The sequence below is a fragment of the Heptranchias perlo genome, chromosome 7, assembly GCF_035084215.1.
Source record: "Heptranchias perlo isolate sHepPer1 chromosome 7, sHepPer1.hap1, whole genome shotgun sequence".
Taxonomy (NCBI): domain Eukaryota; kingdom Metazoa; phylum Chordata; class Chondrichthyes; order Hexanchiformes; family Hexanchidae; genus Heptranchias; species Heptranchias perlo.
Genome location: NC_090331.1, coordinates 64,255,940 through 64,273,457, shown reverse-complemented (window position 1 = coordinate 64,273,457; position 17,518 = coordinate 64,255,940). Strand labels below are relative to the sequence as shown.

The window sequence follows — 17,518 nt, the reverse complement described above, 5'->3', positions numbered from 1 at the left end:
CCAGAGGGCTGTGGATACTCAGGCATTGAGTATATTCAAGATTGAGATCGACAGATTTTTGGACGCTAAGGGAATCAAGGGATATGGGGATAAGGCAGGAAAGTGGAGTTGAGGTAGAAGATCAGCCATGATCTTATTGAATGGTGGAGCAGGCTCGAGGGACTGTACGGCCTACTCCTGCTCCTAGTTCTTATGTTCTTATCCTATGTTCTTATGGTCTTAGTGTCTATGTGCACGTGGCCTTTAACTGCTGAAGAATTACCTCTTCAAAAAATCTTCCTAGCCATTCATGAATCATTTACTTCTATGTACCAGTGGGTATGGTACTGCTAACCCTGATGTTCTTGCTCCTTTAGATGAGGGGCTAGAAGTCAGGGAAGGCTGTTGCAGCTAAAACTCTGGATAGTCTCTGACTGGAGTAGTGACAATGACCCTGCCGCTGTGCTTACGTCCTTGCTTTCAGAAGCACCCTTCAAAGCCTTGATGGTATGCATACCAGAATGCTGAAGGAAGTCAAAGAGGGACTAGCAAATGCTTTGACTGCAATCTATCCAACATCCCTTGGATATGGAAATTGTGCCAGAGGACTGGAGAGTTTCCAATGTAATGCCTCTGTTTAAAAAGGGAGAAAGGGATAAACTACACAACTATAGACCAGTCAGACAAACTTTGGTTAAGTTTCTAGAAGCCATAATTCTCACTTAGTAAAACATGGATGAATTAAAGATAGCCAGCATGGATTTGTAAAAGGCATATCATAGCTGACAAATAGGAATTGAAGTGGATGTTGTTCATATGCAGTTCTGTTTCTGCATTAACTAGGTGGCTAGCTTCAAAGTGTAGTACTTTTTCTCATATCTTTCTATGCCCTTTGGGTTTTGGAGCCAGTGTTGATACATTCAGTCATTCAGATCCAGACAGGCTGCACATGTACTTGGTTAGTGTCCCACACACTAGTCACAAGAATATCATCTTGGTTTTCATGATGACATAAAAGAAGTATGTTTTGGATGCCGGTTGAGGTGGTAATGAAGGGGGTGGGGAGGTAATCGGGAGGGGGGCAAGTGGTGGCCAGCAGCGGCCCACAAATTCAATGTGGAGCTGGGAGAAGCACTCCTGCTCCTGCCGGCTCCACAATGAGGTAAGCAAAAAAATAAAAACTTATGTTCCAGGAGACAGCCTCCATCGGTCCCTTTAAGGTTTGGCTGCCAAGCGCCTGAGAATACTGACTGCAGTATGCACGGCGCATGCTGCGGTCAGTCGCTAACGAATTTTGTAAAGGGGACCTGCAACAGGCGCCAAGCTCCCGACTGCATATGCAAACGGCCTAATGACTGTTTCAGGTGCAGGCCCTGGACACCCATAAAGGAGCTTTACCAATATGGTGGGCGGAGCACTTCTGGCCTGCCATGTTGGATACTTATGCACCCGTTTTATGCCTGTAACTGATACATAGGCGCGAACAGATTTCTAGGCGTATACCTTTAATATTGAATTGTCGCATTTTACTTCCTTTTAAGAAGATAAGTGTTTGTCTGAAATTGAATTATTTAGAATAGATTACCATAGCCTTCGGCGAAATCAGGGCGAACGTCTGGACTACAGAGCGTTTAGCCTCACAACATAATACAAATGATCAGCAAACACTATATAGAAAACAATTAAGGAGCAAGAATTTATTGAAGTTTTTAGCTTGTAATTGTGGTTGTTCAGAACTAACGGTTTTACAATGGTCGCACTGTTCATAAAGCAAAGTGCTACAATCTTGGTCCGTTTTATTTTGAGGTCCTTCTAATTAAACTCCAGTTTTGCAACACTACAGCCCCAGGTTGAATTATTTAAAACACAACTATCTGAGTGTTACTTTCTTGTCTTGCCGAACCAAGAGGATAATTTTCCAGAATTTGTACTTTGTCCCTAACTCATGAGGGAAAAGTTACACCCATGGCCCGTTTAGATTGGTATTTAAGATAAAGCAAAACGCTACTACTCAGTCCTAACAGCAGCTGCACAACTTATCATAAATAAAGGAAAACCCAGCATCCAGATCACAAGCTGAAAGTCTCTCAACAGTCATTGCAAATAAACCACAATATTATGCATTTCTTTTTGACAAGGTGCGGCAATTGAACTACTTGACTCGTCTGCTCAGTCCAGTCAACGTATATAACTTCATAACTAGATACACCTTCAAAGTACACAAAATGTTCTCCTTTCCTTCAACAATTGGTTGACTCATCACCGACACAACATAACTGAAGATCATTTCTAACCTAGAAGCTGACATACAGTAGAAATCCATTTTATTCTTAATATTAATACCTTCCATTGAATAACTACTATCGAAAAGTTATTTGCTACTTTAGACTGCAAGATTTTGTGACATTGCCAATGTATTGATCTTGATATCATTAAAGGGGCACTGCCTTCACAAAAAATGTTTTTGGCACACTCTGTCATTTGAGAAAAAAGCGAGAAGAACTGCATCATTTGTGTCATGGTGACATATTTTGACAAGACGTAAATCATGTGTCTGTGCAAGGGAAGAAAGGCTTCATATCACTGTTTTAAATAAAGACAGTTCCCCTTTTACGCAATGAGAGCTATGCAGAACAATGATGGCATAATTGGCACAAATTAATCTTTAACTAACCTGTGTGGTCTGGACACAAGTAATAAAAGGTCCACAGTAGAATTAATTTCAGTAGCACTTTGCATTGATATCTATCAATCTACCCAACTGATGTCTGGCTTGTATTGCAATAAGTGACTGCTAATCAAGCAAAGCTTTTATTCTTAATAACAGTATTTAATACAAGGGCTTTGTCTCAATATATTTTGTCAGACTTTCAACCAGTTACAGGTGTTTAATCTGTCAATAAATGTTAAGTGCTGTATTTGCATTCGGCCAGGCAAAAGTGAATCCAAGGGCATTCTTAAACGGCACTGTACTAAGAGTCACCATCCAATTACTCCAGCTTCAGTGATTTGTGTTAGATCTTAGCTGTTTCTTTTAATCATCTGACTCCATTTAAAAACATTGCCAGTCTTTAAATGTCAGCATAAAACTATTCAAAAATGAAAACAGTCATCTCATCCCATCCTCCATTATGTTGAAAATGTCTGTCAAACATAATTACTAAGGCCACCCACAAGATCTGCACCTAATATTTTCAATCTACCATTTTAAGAACATAAGAGCAGAAGAAATAGGAGCAGGAGTAGGCCACATGGCCCCTTGAGCCTGCACTGCCATTCAATCAGATCATGGCTGATCTTCGACCTCAACTCCACTTTCCCGCTCGATCCCCATATCCCTTGATTCCCCTAGAGTCCAAAAATCTGTCTATCTCAGCCTCGAATATATTCAACGACACAGCATCCACAGCCCTCTGGGGTAGAGAATTCCAAAGATTCACAACCCTTGAGCGAAGAAATTCCTCCTCATCTCAGTCTTAAATGGCCGACCCCTTGTCCTGCGACTATGCCCCATAGTTATGGACCCTCCAGCCAGGGGAAACAACTTCTCAGCATTTACCCTGTCAAGCCCCCTCATAAACTTATATGTTTCAATGAGGTCACCTCTCATTCTTCTAAACTCCGGAGAGTATAGGCCCATTCTACTCAACCTCGCCTCATAGGACAACCTTCGCATCCCAGGAATTAATCTAGTGAGCCTTCATTGCACTGCCTCTAAGGCAAGTATATCCTTCCTTAGATAAGGAGACCAAAACTGTACACAGTATTAGAGATGAGGTCTCACCAAAGCCCTGTACAATTGTAGTAAGACTTCCTTACTTTTGTGCTCCAAACCCCTTGCAATAAAGGCCAACATTCATTTGCTTTCCTAATTGCTTGCTGTACCTGCATGCTAACTTTTTGTGTTTCTTCTACAAGGATACCCAAGTCTCTCTGTACACCAACATTCAATAGTTTCTCAGCATTTAAAAAATATTCTGTTTTTCTATTCTTCCAAGCAAAGTGAATAACCTCACATTTCCCCACATTATTTTTTTTTATTCGTTCATGGGATGTGGGCGTTGCTGACGAGGCCGGCATTTATTGCCCACCCCTAATTGCCCTTGAGAAGGTGGCGGTGAGCCGCCTTCTTGAACCGCTGCAGTCCGTGTGGTGAAGGTTCTCCCACAGTGCTGTTAGGAAGGGAGTTCCTGGATTTTGACCCAGCGACGATGAAGGAACGGCGATATATTTCCAAGTCGGGATAGTGTGTGACTTGGAGGGGAACGTGCAGGTGGTGTTGTTCCCATGTACCTGCTGCTCTTGTCCTTCTAGGTGGTACAGGTCGCGGGTTTGGGAGGTGCTGTCGAAGTAGCCTTGGCGAGTTGCTGCACTGCATCCTGTGGATGGTACACACTGTAGCCACAGTGCGCCGGTGGTGAAGGGAGTGAATGTTTAGGGTGGTGGATGGGGTGCCAATCAAACGGGCTGCTTTGTCCTAGTTAGTGTCGAGCTTCTTGAGTGTTGTTGGAGCTGCACTCATCCAGGCAAGTGGAGAGTATTCCATCACACTCCTGACCCATGCCTTGTAGATGGTGGAAAGGCTTTGGGGAGTCAGGAGGTGAGTCACTCGCTGCAGAATACCCAGCCTCTGACCTGCTCTTGTAGCCACAGTATTTATATGGCTGGTCCAGTTAAGTTTCTGGTCAATAGTGACCCCCAGGATGTTGATGGTGGGGGATTTGGTGATGGTAATGCCGTTGAATGTCAAGGGGAGGTGGTTAGATTCTCTCTTCTTGGAGATGATCATTGCCTGGCACTTGTCTGGCGCAAATGTTACTTGCCACTTATCAGCCCAAGCCTGGATGTTGTCCAGGTCTTGCTGCATGCGGGCTCAGACTGCTTCATTATTTGAGGGGTTGCGAATGGAACTGAACACTGTGCAATCATCAGCGAACATCCCCATTTCTGACTTTATGATGGAGGGAAGGTCATTGATGAAGCAGCTGAAGATGGTTGGGCCTAGGACACTGCCCTGAGGAACTCCTGCAGCAATGCCCTGGGGTTGAGATGATTGGCCTCCAACAACCACTACCATCTTCCTTTGTGCTAGGTATGACTCCAACCACTGGAGAGTTTTCCCCCTGATTATACTCCATCTGCCACCTTCTTGCCCACTCACTTAACCTATCTATATCCCTTTGCAAATTCTTTGTGTCTTCCTCACAGCTTACTTTCCCACCTAGCTTTGTATCGTCAGCAAACTTGGATACATTACACTTGGTCCCTTCATCTAAGTCATTAATGTAGATTGCAAATAGCTGAGGCCCAAGCACTGATCATTGCAGCACCCCACTAGTTACAGCCTGCCAGCCTGAAAGTGACCCATTTATCCCTACTCTCTGTTTTCTGTCCGTTAACCAATCCTCTATCCATGCTAATATGCTACCCCCAACCCCATGAGCCCTTATCTTGTGGAACAACCTTTTACGTGGCACCTCATCAAATGCCTTTTGAAAATCCAAATATACGACATCCACTGGTTCCCCTTTATCTACCCTGCTAGTTACATCCTCAAAAAACTCTAATAGGTTTGTCAAACATGATTTCCCTTTCATAAAACTATGTTGACTCTGCCTAATCATATTATGATTTTCTAAGTGCCCTGTTACCACTTCCTTAATAATGGTTTCCAGCATTTTCCCGACGATTGATGTCAGGCTAACTGGCCTGTAGTTCCCTGTTTTCTTTCTCCCGCCTTTCTTGAATAGCGGGGTCTCATTTGCTACCTTCCAATCCGCTGGGACCGTCCTAGAATCTCGGGAATTTTGGAAGAACATAACCAGTGCATTCACTATCTCTGCAGCCACCTCTTTTAGAACCCTAGGATGTAGGCCATCAGGTCCAGGGGACTTATCAGCTTTTAGTCCCATTAGTTTCTCAAGTACTTTTTCTCTACTGATATTAAATACTTTAAGTTCCACACTCTCATAGACACTTGGTTCCCCACTGTTTCTGGTATGTTTTTTGTGTCTTCTACTTTGAAGACAGATACAAAATATTTGTTTAATGCATCTGCCATTTCCTGATTCCCCATTATTTCTCCTGCCTCAGCCTCTAAGGGACAAACGTTTACTTTTGCTACTCTCTTCCTTTTTACATACTTCTAGAAGCTCTTACAATCCGTTTTTACATTTCTTACTGGTTTACTTTCATATTCTATTTTCTCTCTTTTTATCAATTTTTTGGGCCATCCTTTGTTGGTTGCTAAAACTCTCCCAATCCTTAGGCTTACCACTCTTCTTGGCAACATTATAGGCCTCTTTTTTTATTCTAATACTATCCTAACTTCTCTAGTTAACCATGGGTGGATCACTTTTCCCATGGAGTTTTTATTTTTCAATGGATTGTATATTTGTTGAGAATATTGAAATATTTCTTTAAATGTTTGCCATTGCTTTTCAACCGTTATACCCTTTAATTTGGTTTCCCAATCTACCTTAGCCAGCTCACCCCTCATACCTATTTAAGTTTAAGACTCAAGTTTCTGACTTGAGTATGTCACTCTCAAACTCAATGTGAAATTCTATCATATTATGATTACTCATCCCCAGAAGATCTCTTACTGTGAGATTACTAGTTAACCCTGTCTCATTACATAATACAAAATCTAAAACAGCCTTTGGACTTTGGATGAAGACTTTGTAAATTGCAATTACCATTTATGGTTTCTCCTTTTTGTTCCATCCCTCTCTCACCGTTGTCAGCTCTGGTGGTGAGAAAATGGAGAACACACGACTTTGGACCTTTTGATTACAATGTCACCCCGTAGTTCAGTCAACAGGAGGTATATTTACAATCTACAGACAGACGCAGTTGCAGTATTTCCTTAAGTGGTAGCCCATAGAGATTGCTGTAGAATTATTGCAGCTCATGTATCAGCAAGTGGCCACCACATGCACTCGGCGCTGGGTGTTTTTAGCTGCTTGAGACAAGCGCCTTTACCTTTACATTACCACAACTTTTGCAAGAGTGTTGTCAGCAGATTTCGGGGGTGGGGGGGGAGGTGTGTTTGAGTATCCTCAGTCCTAGATTAGCCAGAAAAAAACATTTTGTACAACACCAACAGCTACTTTACTAAGTGGTTTCCACAAGAAACCTTTGATTTCTTTGATGTTAGAAGTGTCTTAATTCACATTGTGAAACTATGCAGTGAATAACTACATCACAACCCTATGCTTTCCCTCAAAGTTTTTGTTACTATTATAGTACAAAATGCACAGATAAAATAAAATACGAACTACTGCACAACAACACAGTGAATAGCAGTAACATCAAATAATATTATTTTTAAAAAGACCAATTGGGAAAACATCTAAATACAGAAATTGTAAAACAAGTAAAGAAAGGTAGTAATATCACAGAGAATGGTCTCAATCATGGACAAGTTATATGTATCAGAGAGAGAGAGAGAGAGAGGGAAAATAGAGAAAGAGACAGAAAAGACTCAAGAATCATCACTTTATGCCCTGAATCCGGTGATGGAAGGAGAAAGAAGCCAGATTCTAGTAAAAAGTTTTGCAATCCAGTACCACATTCTTCTGGAATTCTTGGCAATGTTCAAAGTTTCTAGACTTATGGAAAGTTCTGCTCTTACCTCGACAGGCACTCGCTGACTCAGTTCTCTTTCAGCAGATGCCAATATTTTTAAAAAATTCATTCTGGGGATGTGGGCGTTGTTAGGAAGGCCAGCATTTATTGCCCATCCCTAGTTGCCCTTGAGAAGGTGGTGGTGAGCTTCCTTCTTGAACCGCTGCAGTCCAACATACGTCCAATTGAGTATCAGATTGACGTTTCCAGCACATTAGAATAATTTTGTTATCAGGGCTGTCAAATTCAAAACAATCCTATGCTGCAATCTGATAAACACCATTGGGCCTCCAAAGATGATCAAGACAGCTAGAAGGAAATATGAACTGCGTAATTCATTTTTTTTTAGTGCAAACAGTGACTCTGATTGAACAGTGGACTGTACATTGTGTCCTACAATGGATCTTCCGAGGAGTTCTGATAGGTTTGTACTCTGTACCTGCTGTAGGCCTCAGTGTAAACAAAGTGGCTCTCCTCCTACTTTTACTGTAAAACTATTAAAAACTAGTACCATCCTGGTGCATGCACTGTCCATATCTGTACATGCACAGATTTTTAAATACATTTTCCTTCGTATCAATTTGAATGCTTACAGCAGAGGCACTGTAGTAAAATTGTTGCATTACAGGTACAAAAGGAAGACTTGGAGTAGGCTGCTTGATGGCAGCCTTTGCTGCCCCTACCGTTTATGATGATAGAAAACCAAAGTCGGCTGTCATACCTGGCACTTCCAACTTTCAGAAACACAGGAAAAGGTAAATTTCCTTTAAGATTCTTCATCTAGAATCATAGACTCATAGAATGATACAGCACAGGAGGCCATTCGGCCCATCATGCCGATGCCAGATCTTTGAAAGAGCTTTCCAATTAGTCCCACTCCTCTGCTCTTTCCCCATAACACTGCAAAATTTTCCCCTTCAAGTATTTATTGTGTAATTTACATCAGCAAATGGAGACTGAATCATATCAATCAGCTCCCATTTGCTGTTATAACTTGGGTATAATTCCCTCTGCAGGCAACAATTTTTAAAAAATCAACTCACTACTGCAAGCCCATTATTTTTAACAAAAACAGGAACTATTTTGAATGTGGAGTTATTGAGACAATGAGTGCAGGTTGCTGAGCAGGAAAACATGCAGGAAATATGCCACAAATGGCACAAACTCTACATTTCATTTGTTGTAAGTTCAGATTCTGTATGATTCATCTTAATTACCACTCTCGAATAGTCTAGTACAATTTACGTACATTGATTATATTAAATAATTAAAAATAGCACTATCACCACAAACTACCAACATGTGAACTTTATGCAAACATGTCAGGGAAATCTTTTTTATTTGTTAGCCAAATACTCAGCAAGATGATGTCAATGTTTATTTTTAATTAATTCTTGGGATGTGGGAGGTCACTGGCAAACCCAGCATTTATTGCCCATCCCTAGATGCCCTTGAGAAGGTGGTGGTGTGCCTTCTTCTTGAGCCGCTGCAATCTGTGTGGTGAAGGTACTCACACAATGCTGTTAGGTAGGGAATTTCAAGATTTTGACCCAGTGATGATGAAGGAACATGTCTAAGTCACGATAGTGTGACTTGAAGGGGAACTTGGAGGTGATGGAGTTCCCATGCACCTGCTGAGCTTGTCCTTCTAGGTGGTGGAGGTCGCAGGTTTGGGAGGTGCTGCCACAGAAGCTTTGTTAATTGCTGCAGTGCATCCTGTAGATAGTACACACTGCAGCCATAGTACACCTGTGGTGGAAGGTGTAGATGTTTAGGCTAGTGGACGAGGTGCTGATCAAGCAGACTGCTTTGTTCTGGATGGTGTCGAGCTTTTTGAGTGTTGTTGCAGCTGTACCCATCCAGGCAAGTGGGGAGTATTCCATCATATTCCTGACTTGTGCCTTGTAGGTGGTAGAGAGGCTTTGAAGAGCCAGGAGGTGACCTACTCGCCGCAGAATACCTAGCCTCTGACCTGCTCTACTGGCACGGAATTTATGTGGCTGGTCCAGATGAGTTTCTTGTCAATGGTGACCCTCCAGGGTTGTTGATGGTGGGGGGGCTTGGCAATGGTAATGCCATTGAATGTCATGGGGATGATGTAAGGCTCTCTTTTGTTAGAGATGGTCACCGCCTGGCACTTGTGTGGCACGAATGTTACTTGCCAGCCCAAGCCTGGATGTTGTACAAGTCTTGCTGCATGCGGGCATGGACTGCTTCATTACCTAAGGAACTGCGAATGGAGCCAAACACTGTGCAATCAACAGCGAACAGCCCCACTTCTGACCTTATGATGGAGGGAAGGCCATTGATGAAACAGCTGAAGATAGTTGAGCTTAGAACGCTGCCCTGAGGAACTCCTCCATCAATGTCCTGGGGCTGAGATGATAGGCCTCCAATAACCATCTTCTTTTGTGCCAGGTATGACTCCAGCCACTGGAGAGTTTTCCTCAATCCCCAATGACTTCAGTTTTGCTAGGGCTCCATTGTGCCACACTTGGTTGAATGCAAAGGCAATCACTTTCACCTCACCTCTGGAATTTAGTCTTACATTTGGACCAAGGCTGCAATGAAGTCTGGAGTCGCGTGGTTCTAGCAGAACCCAAACTGAGCATCAGCGAACAGGTTATTGGTGAGTAAGTGCTGCTTGATAGCACTGTTGATGATTCTTTCCATCAGTTTGCTGCTGATTGGGAGTAGGCAGATAGGGCAATAATAGGACAGCGTGGATTTGTCCATACTTGGGCAATTTTCCACATTGTTGGGTAGATGCCAGTATTGTATTGGAACAGCTTAGTTAGAGGTGCAGCTAGTTTTGGAATACAGGCCTTCAGCATTACAGCCGAGATATTGTTGGGCCTTTGCTGTGTCCAGTGCACTCAGCTGTTTCTTGATGTCACGTGGGGTGAACTAAATTGGCTGAAGACTTGCATCCGTGCAGACCTCAGGAGGAGGCCGAGAGGATCACCCACTTGGCACTTCTGGCTGAAGGTGATTGCAAACGCTTCAGCCTTGCCTTTTGCACTCACTTGCTGGGTGCTGCTATCGTTGAGGTTGGGAATGTTCATAGAGCCTCTTCCTCCTGTTAGTTGCTAAATTGTCCACCACCATTTGCGACTGGCTGTGGCTGGGTTGCAAAGCATTGACCTGATCCATTGGTTGAGGGATTGCTTGGCTCTGCCTATAGCATGCTACTTTCGCTGTTTAGCATGCATGTAGTCCTGTGTTGTAGCACCTCATTTTCAGGTATGTCTGGTACAGCTGCAGGCATGGTCTTCTACACTGCTCATTGAACCAGGGTTGGTCATTTGGCTTGATGGTGCTGGAGGAGTGAGGGATACGCCGGGCCATGAGGTTATAGATTGTGGTGGCATACAATTCTGCTGCTGCCTCATGCCTGTTCAGTTTTGAACTGCTAGATCTGTTCTTAATCTATCCCACTTAGAATGGTGGTAGTGCCACACGACACGATGGAGGGTGTCCTCAGTGTAAAGATGGAACTTGGTTGCCACAAGGACTGTGCGATGGTCTCTCCTACCAATGTTGTCATGGATCTGCGACAGGTAGATCAGTGAGGACGAGGTCAAGTAGGCTATTTTCTCGGATTGGTTCTCTTATCATCTACCGCAAGCCCAGTCTGGCAGCTATGTCCTTTCGGACTCTACCAGCTCGGTCAGTGGTGGTACGACCGAGCCACTGATGGTGATGGACATTGAGGTCCCCCACCCAGAGTACACCTCAGTGCTTCCTCCAAGTGGTGTTCAACATGGAAGCTTACCAATTCATCAGTTGAGTGGGGGGGGGGGGGGCGGTAAGTGGTAATCAGCAAGAGGTTTCCTTGCCCATGTTTGATCTGAAGCCATGAGGCTTCATGGGTCCAGAGTCAATGTTAAGAACTCCCAGGGCCACTCCCCCTTACAGTATACCCACTTTTGCTGGTGGAACAGGACATACCCAGGGATGGTGATGGATGTATCTAGGATGTTAGCTGATAGATATGATTCTGTGCTTATGACTATATCAGACAGTTGCTTGACAGCTCTTTGACACAAATCCCCAGATGTTATTGATGAGGACTTTGCAAAGTTGACTGGGCTGGGTGTACCTTTATCATGTCCTGATTCAATGCCTAGGTCACATCTGAGTGGTTCGTCCGGTTTTTGGCTTGTTTTTATTTCTAGCAATTTTGATACAACTGAGTGGCTCACTAGGCCACTTCAGAGAGCAGTTAAGAGTCAACTACATTGGTGTGGGACTGGAGTCACACAGATAAGCACAACAAGTTTCCTTCCCTGCAGGACAGTAGAGTTTGAGTTTTGAGAGGACTAGTTGAGTTTTTTACGACAATCCAACAGCTTCATGGTCACTTTACAGGTACCAGATTTTTTTTTAAACTGAATTCAAATTCTCAAACTGCCATGGTTTGAACTCACATTCTCTGGATTATTAGTCCAGGCCTCTGGATTACTAGTCCAGTAACATAACCACCATGCTACTGTACCCCCTTTCAGATGAGACGTTAAACCGAGCCTGCCCTCTCAGGTTGACTTAAAAGATCACATGGCACTATTTTGAAGCAGAGCAGCGGAGTTCTCCCCGGTGTCCTGGCCAATATTTATCCCTCAACCAGCACCTAAAAACAGACGATCTGGTAATTATCACATTGCTGTTTGCGGGACCTTGCTGTGTGCAAATTGGCTGCCGCATTTCCTACATTACAACAGTGAATTCGCTTCAAAAGTATTTCATTGGCTGTAAAGCGTTTAGGGACATCCTGAGATCGTGAAAGGCGCTATATAAATGCGTGTCTTTCTTTTTCTTTCTTTATAACAAAAACAGAAAAAGCTGGAAATACTCAGCAGGTCAGGCAGAACACATGGAGGGACAGAAGTCAGTCAGTCAACTTTTCACATCTAAGACCTGAGGAAGGTTCTTTCGACCTGAAACGTTGACTGACTAACTTGTGTCTCTCCACAGATGCTGCCTAACCTGCTGAGTATTTGCAGCTTTTTTTATTTTTGCTTTTGGATTTTTAGCATCTGCAGTATTTTGCTTTTTGTTTCTTTCCCGGCCTGTGCCGACCTAGCATGTGGTGTAGGCATCACAATTGGCCTCAGCAATTCTGTGTTAGGGAGGAGAAATCAGACAGGATTCACGCTTCTGACCACTGTCTAGTAATCTCTGCTGGAGATGAGCATGTCAGGTAGCAGGATTGGGCTCACTTGTGATAACCCCTGAAGTTGAGTATCTTGTTAGCACTCACTGCCGAGCTCGAACGTAAATAATTGCCATTTAGGCAATGGGCAGAACTGCGCCCTTGGGAGTCAGCACCTCCAGGAGGGAAGGGCAGCAAAGAAAATTAACAGTGGGAATAAGGGTGTTGGTGTGGCAATTGCTTAGGCTGTTCTTGTGAAAATAAAATGTCTCCTCTGGCTATTCTCCCACACCGTAGAAGATAGTCACGTTTAACATATGTATCGAATAAAATTGTAATTTGAGGGTATGTGCAGCACTTGGGCCGGATTTTGCTGTAAAAATAATGGTGAGGCACAGCAGCTTTCCATCTGTAGCGAAGGCGGTTACTAACCCTCCTTGCTTCCCTGCACTGCAGCAAGGAGGGCTATGGACTCTGTGCTAGGGTATACTTACCAATAACCAGTCTGGGGGGAGAGGGGGGTTATAGCTGAGAAGACATCCTCTATTGCAGGGATGAAGCAACTCGGGTAATACTGAACCAGCCCTCGTGAGAACCTCTGCCCCCTAGGCTCACTTCCCCCCCCCCCCCTCTGATGTGACTTTTGAGGTTTTTGCCTCCTGTTCGAATCCCACCCTCTCCAATCCTCAACACGGAAACACCCCCACCCCACCCCACAAAAAAAATGTACAGCTGGAAATAAAAAAGAAACCGGTGAAAAGCAAGCGCGCAATAAAAACAGGCGGGTGTTCTCAGAGCTATTTTTCCAGAAGATCGCCCCTTTTCAATGGCAGTTTTCTGCATGCTATTAGATCTGAATCTCCAAAAAATGTTCAGTCTAGTAGATTAGGCCAAGCACAATCATCCCTCTTTTCCTCCCAGCTTCTCGGATCTCCCTGCGAACAACACCAGTAGCCACATGCAAGCTGTCGGATCACATTACCTGATCGGTTGTGGTCCGTCCGACACGACAGCGCTCAGATCCCCGGTGGGACAGCAGCTCAGGAAGTCATTCTCTGGCCCCGGGGGTGGCTGCACACAGTTAGTGGGAGTGTGCAAAAAGCTCAGCGGTTGAAATGGCCCGGGTCTGCTGAATGGGGGGGGGGGGGGGGGAAGAGAAGAAGCGATATATTCGCTGACAAGCAGAGTCACACTCACGCCTAGGGCTTGTGATGGATGGGCACTGTCGCTGTGTGAAAGCCACAGGCTGCTCTGGTTGCAAGTATCGGGGATCCAGCACAGCAAAGCTGCCACCCGCAGGGCGAAGTGTGAACACCACCCTCGGAACATTGCGCACAATAACCCACAGCTCTCTCCCACCCCACCCCACCCCACCAAAAAGAGCAGCTTTCAACTTTACTCTGCTCATTACTAATTACTTAAAAAAATACACTCAAAAACATATCTGCAGTAACGTAAGTAAAATAAAATTCTCCCGACTGAGTAGCTTTTTTAATTCATTATCAGGATGTGGGCATCACTGGCATTTATTGCCCAGCTCTAATTGCCCTTGAGAAGGTGGTAGTGGTGGGCCCTCTTCTTGAACCGCTGCAGTCCGTATGGTGAAGGTGCTCCCACAATGCTGTTAGGTGGGAAGTTCCAAGATTTTGACCCAGCCACGATGAAGGAACCGCAATATATGTCCAAGTCAGGTTGGTGTGTGACTTGGAGGCGATGGTGTTTTAATGCAGAAGAAGCCTCGGTGAGTTGCTGCAGTGTGTCATATAGATGGTACACACTGCAGCCATGGTATGCCGATGGTGGAGGAAGTGGATAGTAATGGTCTCAGTAAAAGTAGAAAGCTATAATTCCTCACACAAAACAGTGCTTTAACACAGAACATGGAAATAAAGAGAGGGAAAGAAAGATTGGATTAGGAGAGAGAAGGAAAAAAAGTCAGAAAGGAAAAGTAAAACATTTTGTTAAATTTTTTAACATTTTTAAAAATTTGACATTTTTTAAATCTCCAACAAGGAATGAGACTCCACACTAATAATAGTTAATTTTCAGTACCAGAGAGGTTGATTGGCAGTAATTAACAACTGTCGCGTGATTAAAAGGGTACTTACGCTTGAAATGACAAGACTTAACTTTCTGTGGCGAGTTTAGTTCGTTTCTAATGTGCAAATACAGTAACTTCATGATCTTCAATGCATTTCAATGGTGAGGCAGACATTGAATTGCCCTTTTCACGAAGTTAACAGCGGAGCGGCGCATCTCAGACAGCAACTTTTGGATATTGGCATTTAACCGTGCATCCGCTCCTCGTCTGAAGTTGCTATAACATTTATTGTAAATAAATAATGGTGAGCGCCATTATCCTCACCGTTAATTTGACTACAAGATCTAGTCCATTATATTGTACAAATGGTTCAAGTTACTTCTCTGTTTAAAATGTTGCTCGCACCCAATCACCCCAACATATAATGTTGAAACATTTTGGAGACAGATACACAGAATGGTATTTTTAAAAGTTCACCCTATGTCTGCTCGTGTTATCCGTCTCTTACCACTTTTCTGATTGTCTTTTCTGGTAGTCGATCTCCCGCATAGCATGTGTTTTAAGGCCGGACTTCGCTGCTCTGCTCATGTCTGACTATTAACTTGGGAGAATCCATGTTACATTCTTCTGCTTTTGCTGCGTTTTGCCTGAGTGGCATTTACACAGGCTCAGATTTGGATGGGCCTGGCTGCTTATTGGATAGGCTATGGCCCATCCAGTGGTTATGCCCCTATAGCAAGTACCCACTACGGAAATGTTAAATCTGGAAAATTATATCAAATTAAATTGCGAGAATAGGAGACAGGGATACAAATTTAAACTAGTGCAAAGGTTCCTAGTCTCTTGCCATTTTTTTAATTAGCAAAGGGATTTAGTTGACCAGGTACACATATCACTAAAACGTAATCAAAAAGGCTAATGTAATGTTAGCCTTTATCGTAAGGGGGCTGGAATATAAAGAGGAGGAGGTGATGCTTCTGTTGTACTGAGCCTTGGTCAAACTCCATCAGGAGTACTGCGTTCAGTTTTGGATACCAAACCTCAGGAAGGATATATTGACCTTGGAGGGGGTTACAGTGCTGATTCACCAGAATTATACCAGTGCTTAAAGGGTTAAAATATGAGGCCAGGTTGCATAATCTTGGCTTGTATTCCCTTGAGTTTAGAAGGTTGAGGGGTGATCTAATTGAGGTGTTTAAAAATGATAAAAGGATTCAATAGAGTAGATACAGAGAAGCTATTTCCTCTGGTGGGGAAATCCAGAACAAGGGAGCACAATCTTAAAATTAGAGCTAGGCCATTCAAGAGTGAAATGAAACTCTCTTCCCCCAAAGGTTGTACATGCTGGGTCAATTGAAATTTTCAAGATCAAGATCGACAGATTTTTATTAGGTAAGGGTATTAATGGATAAGGATCAAAGGTAGGTGACTGGAGTTGAGGTACAGATCAGCCATGGTCTAACTGAATGGCAGAACTGGCTTGAGGGACTGAATGGTCTACTCCTATTCGTATGTTCCGATGTAAAGGTTTAGTACTGATATCAGGAAATTTTTCACAAGAAGAGTCTTATAAACATAGAATGGACTTCCGGGTAATGTGAAGGTGAAAATCCTGCAATTACTTAAGAAACAATTGGTTGCCATAGTGGATGGACGATAGTTTTTCTGAATGGATGAACTAAAATGGGTTGAATGGCCTTCCTCATTCTTATTTATGCTGAGTCTTAAGTTAATAGGCTTCTATTTCCAGCATGTATGATATATACATGTTCTAAGAACTTTTGATTGACAATAATATTGGTCATTCACAGAGCACATCAGATCTTACTGTTTGCAAGTTTTACCCTCTCCTCCACTCTTGTTAAACTATTGTACACAATTTATAAGGGAAGGATAACAATTATGGGAAAGATGCCAGGGATGACAAGTTATGAACAGACTTGGGAAGTTAAGATTTTTTTTTAACTAGAACTGGGAAGGTTAAGAGGTGACCTGATAGCGGTTTTTAAGATTATGAAGAGTTATAAGGTATTAAGCAATTGATTATTTCCATTAATAAACAAGATGGTAACAAGAGGGCACAAACTTATGATAATTACAAAACGAATTAAAGTGAGGTTGGAAAAAAATTTCTTTGCACAGAGGTAAGTGAGAGTGTGGAATTCTTTGTCATAAATCCATTGTTGAATTAAAGTTCATAAGTACTTTTAAAGGGGAATTAGACAGTTGCTTGAAAAGGAATAATATTAAAGGGAATAGGAAGCAAGCAGGAGAGTGGGATATATGTGGCTCATATAGATAAAAACATAGGTACAGACTTGATGGGTCAAATGGTCTGTTTCTGTGCTGTATCATTGTTCTATGATTCTTAATTCTTTAATCTGACCTAGATTATGCTATTATTGTATATCTAACAGCACTTTCTGAAATGAATTATTTTGCACTGTATCATATTCCTGATAAGTGTATCAAAATACTGGAAAATCAGCTATCCCTTGCATCATCATTGCTCTGACATACAATCCACTGTACTTCCATCTGCACTTTTCATGGTTGCTGCAAAAGTGTACGACCCCAGTGATGAGTATTCACCTGGTTTTTCATTAATGTGAAGCACTAATAATTCTGCAGTACCCTAGGACCTCTATGAGTTCTAACGGTCTTGCTCACAGATAAGAGATAGTGGATATCTCATGGATGACGGGTGTGATATATTT

At 43.0% G+C, this 17,518-nt stretch overlaps 1 protein-coding gene across 2 annotated transcripts in view; it reads right to left on the bottom strand.

Moving 5' to 3' along the window:
• The window catches only part of LOC137323794 (inositol polyphosphate 1-phosphatase-like), a 139,195-nt gene that overhangs the window by 33,861 nt on the left and 87,816 nt on the right, over positions 1 to 17,518 (bottom strand). Inside the window, exon 1 of one of the 2 annotated variants that reach the window (XM_067987734.1) lies at positions 13,743 to 14,016. The exons of the other annotated variant lie outside the window; for it this stretch is intronic. The gene's annotated coding sequence lies outside the window, so the exon portion shown is untranslated. Of the gene's footprint in view, positions 1 to 13,742; positions 14,017 to 17,518 lie in introns of those variants that run through there. 2 annotated transcript variants of the gene reach the window in all.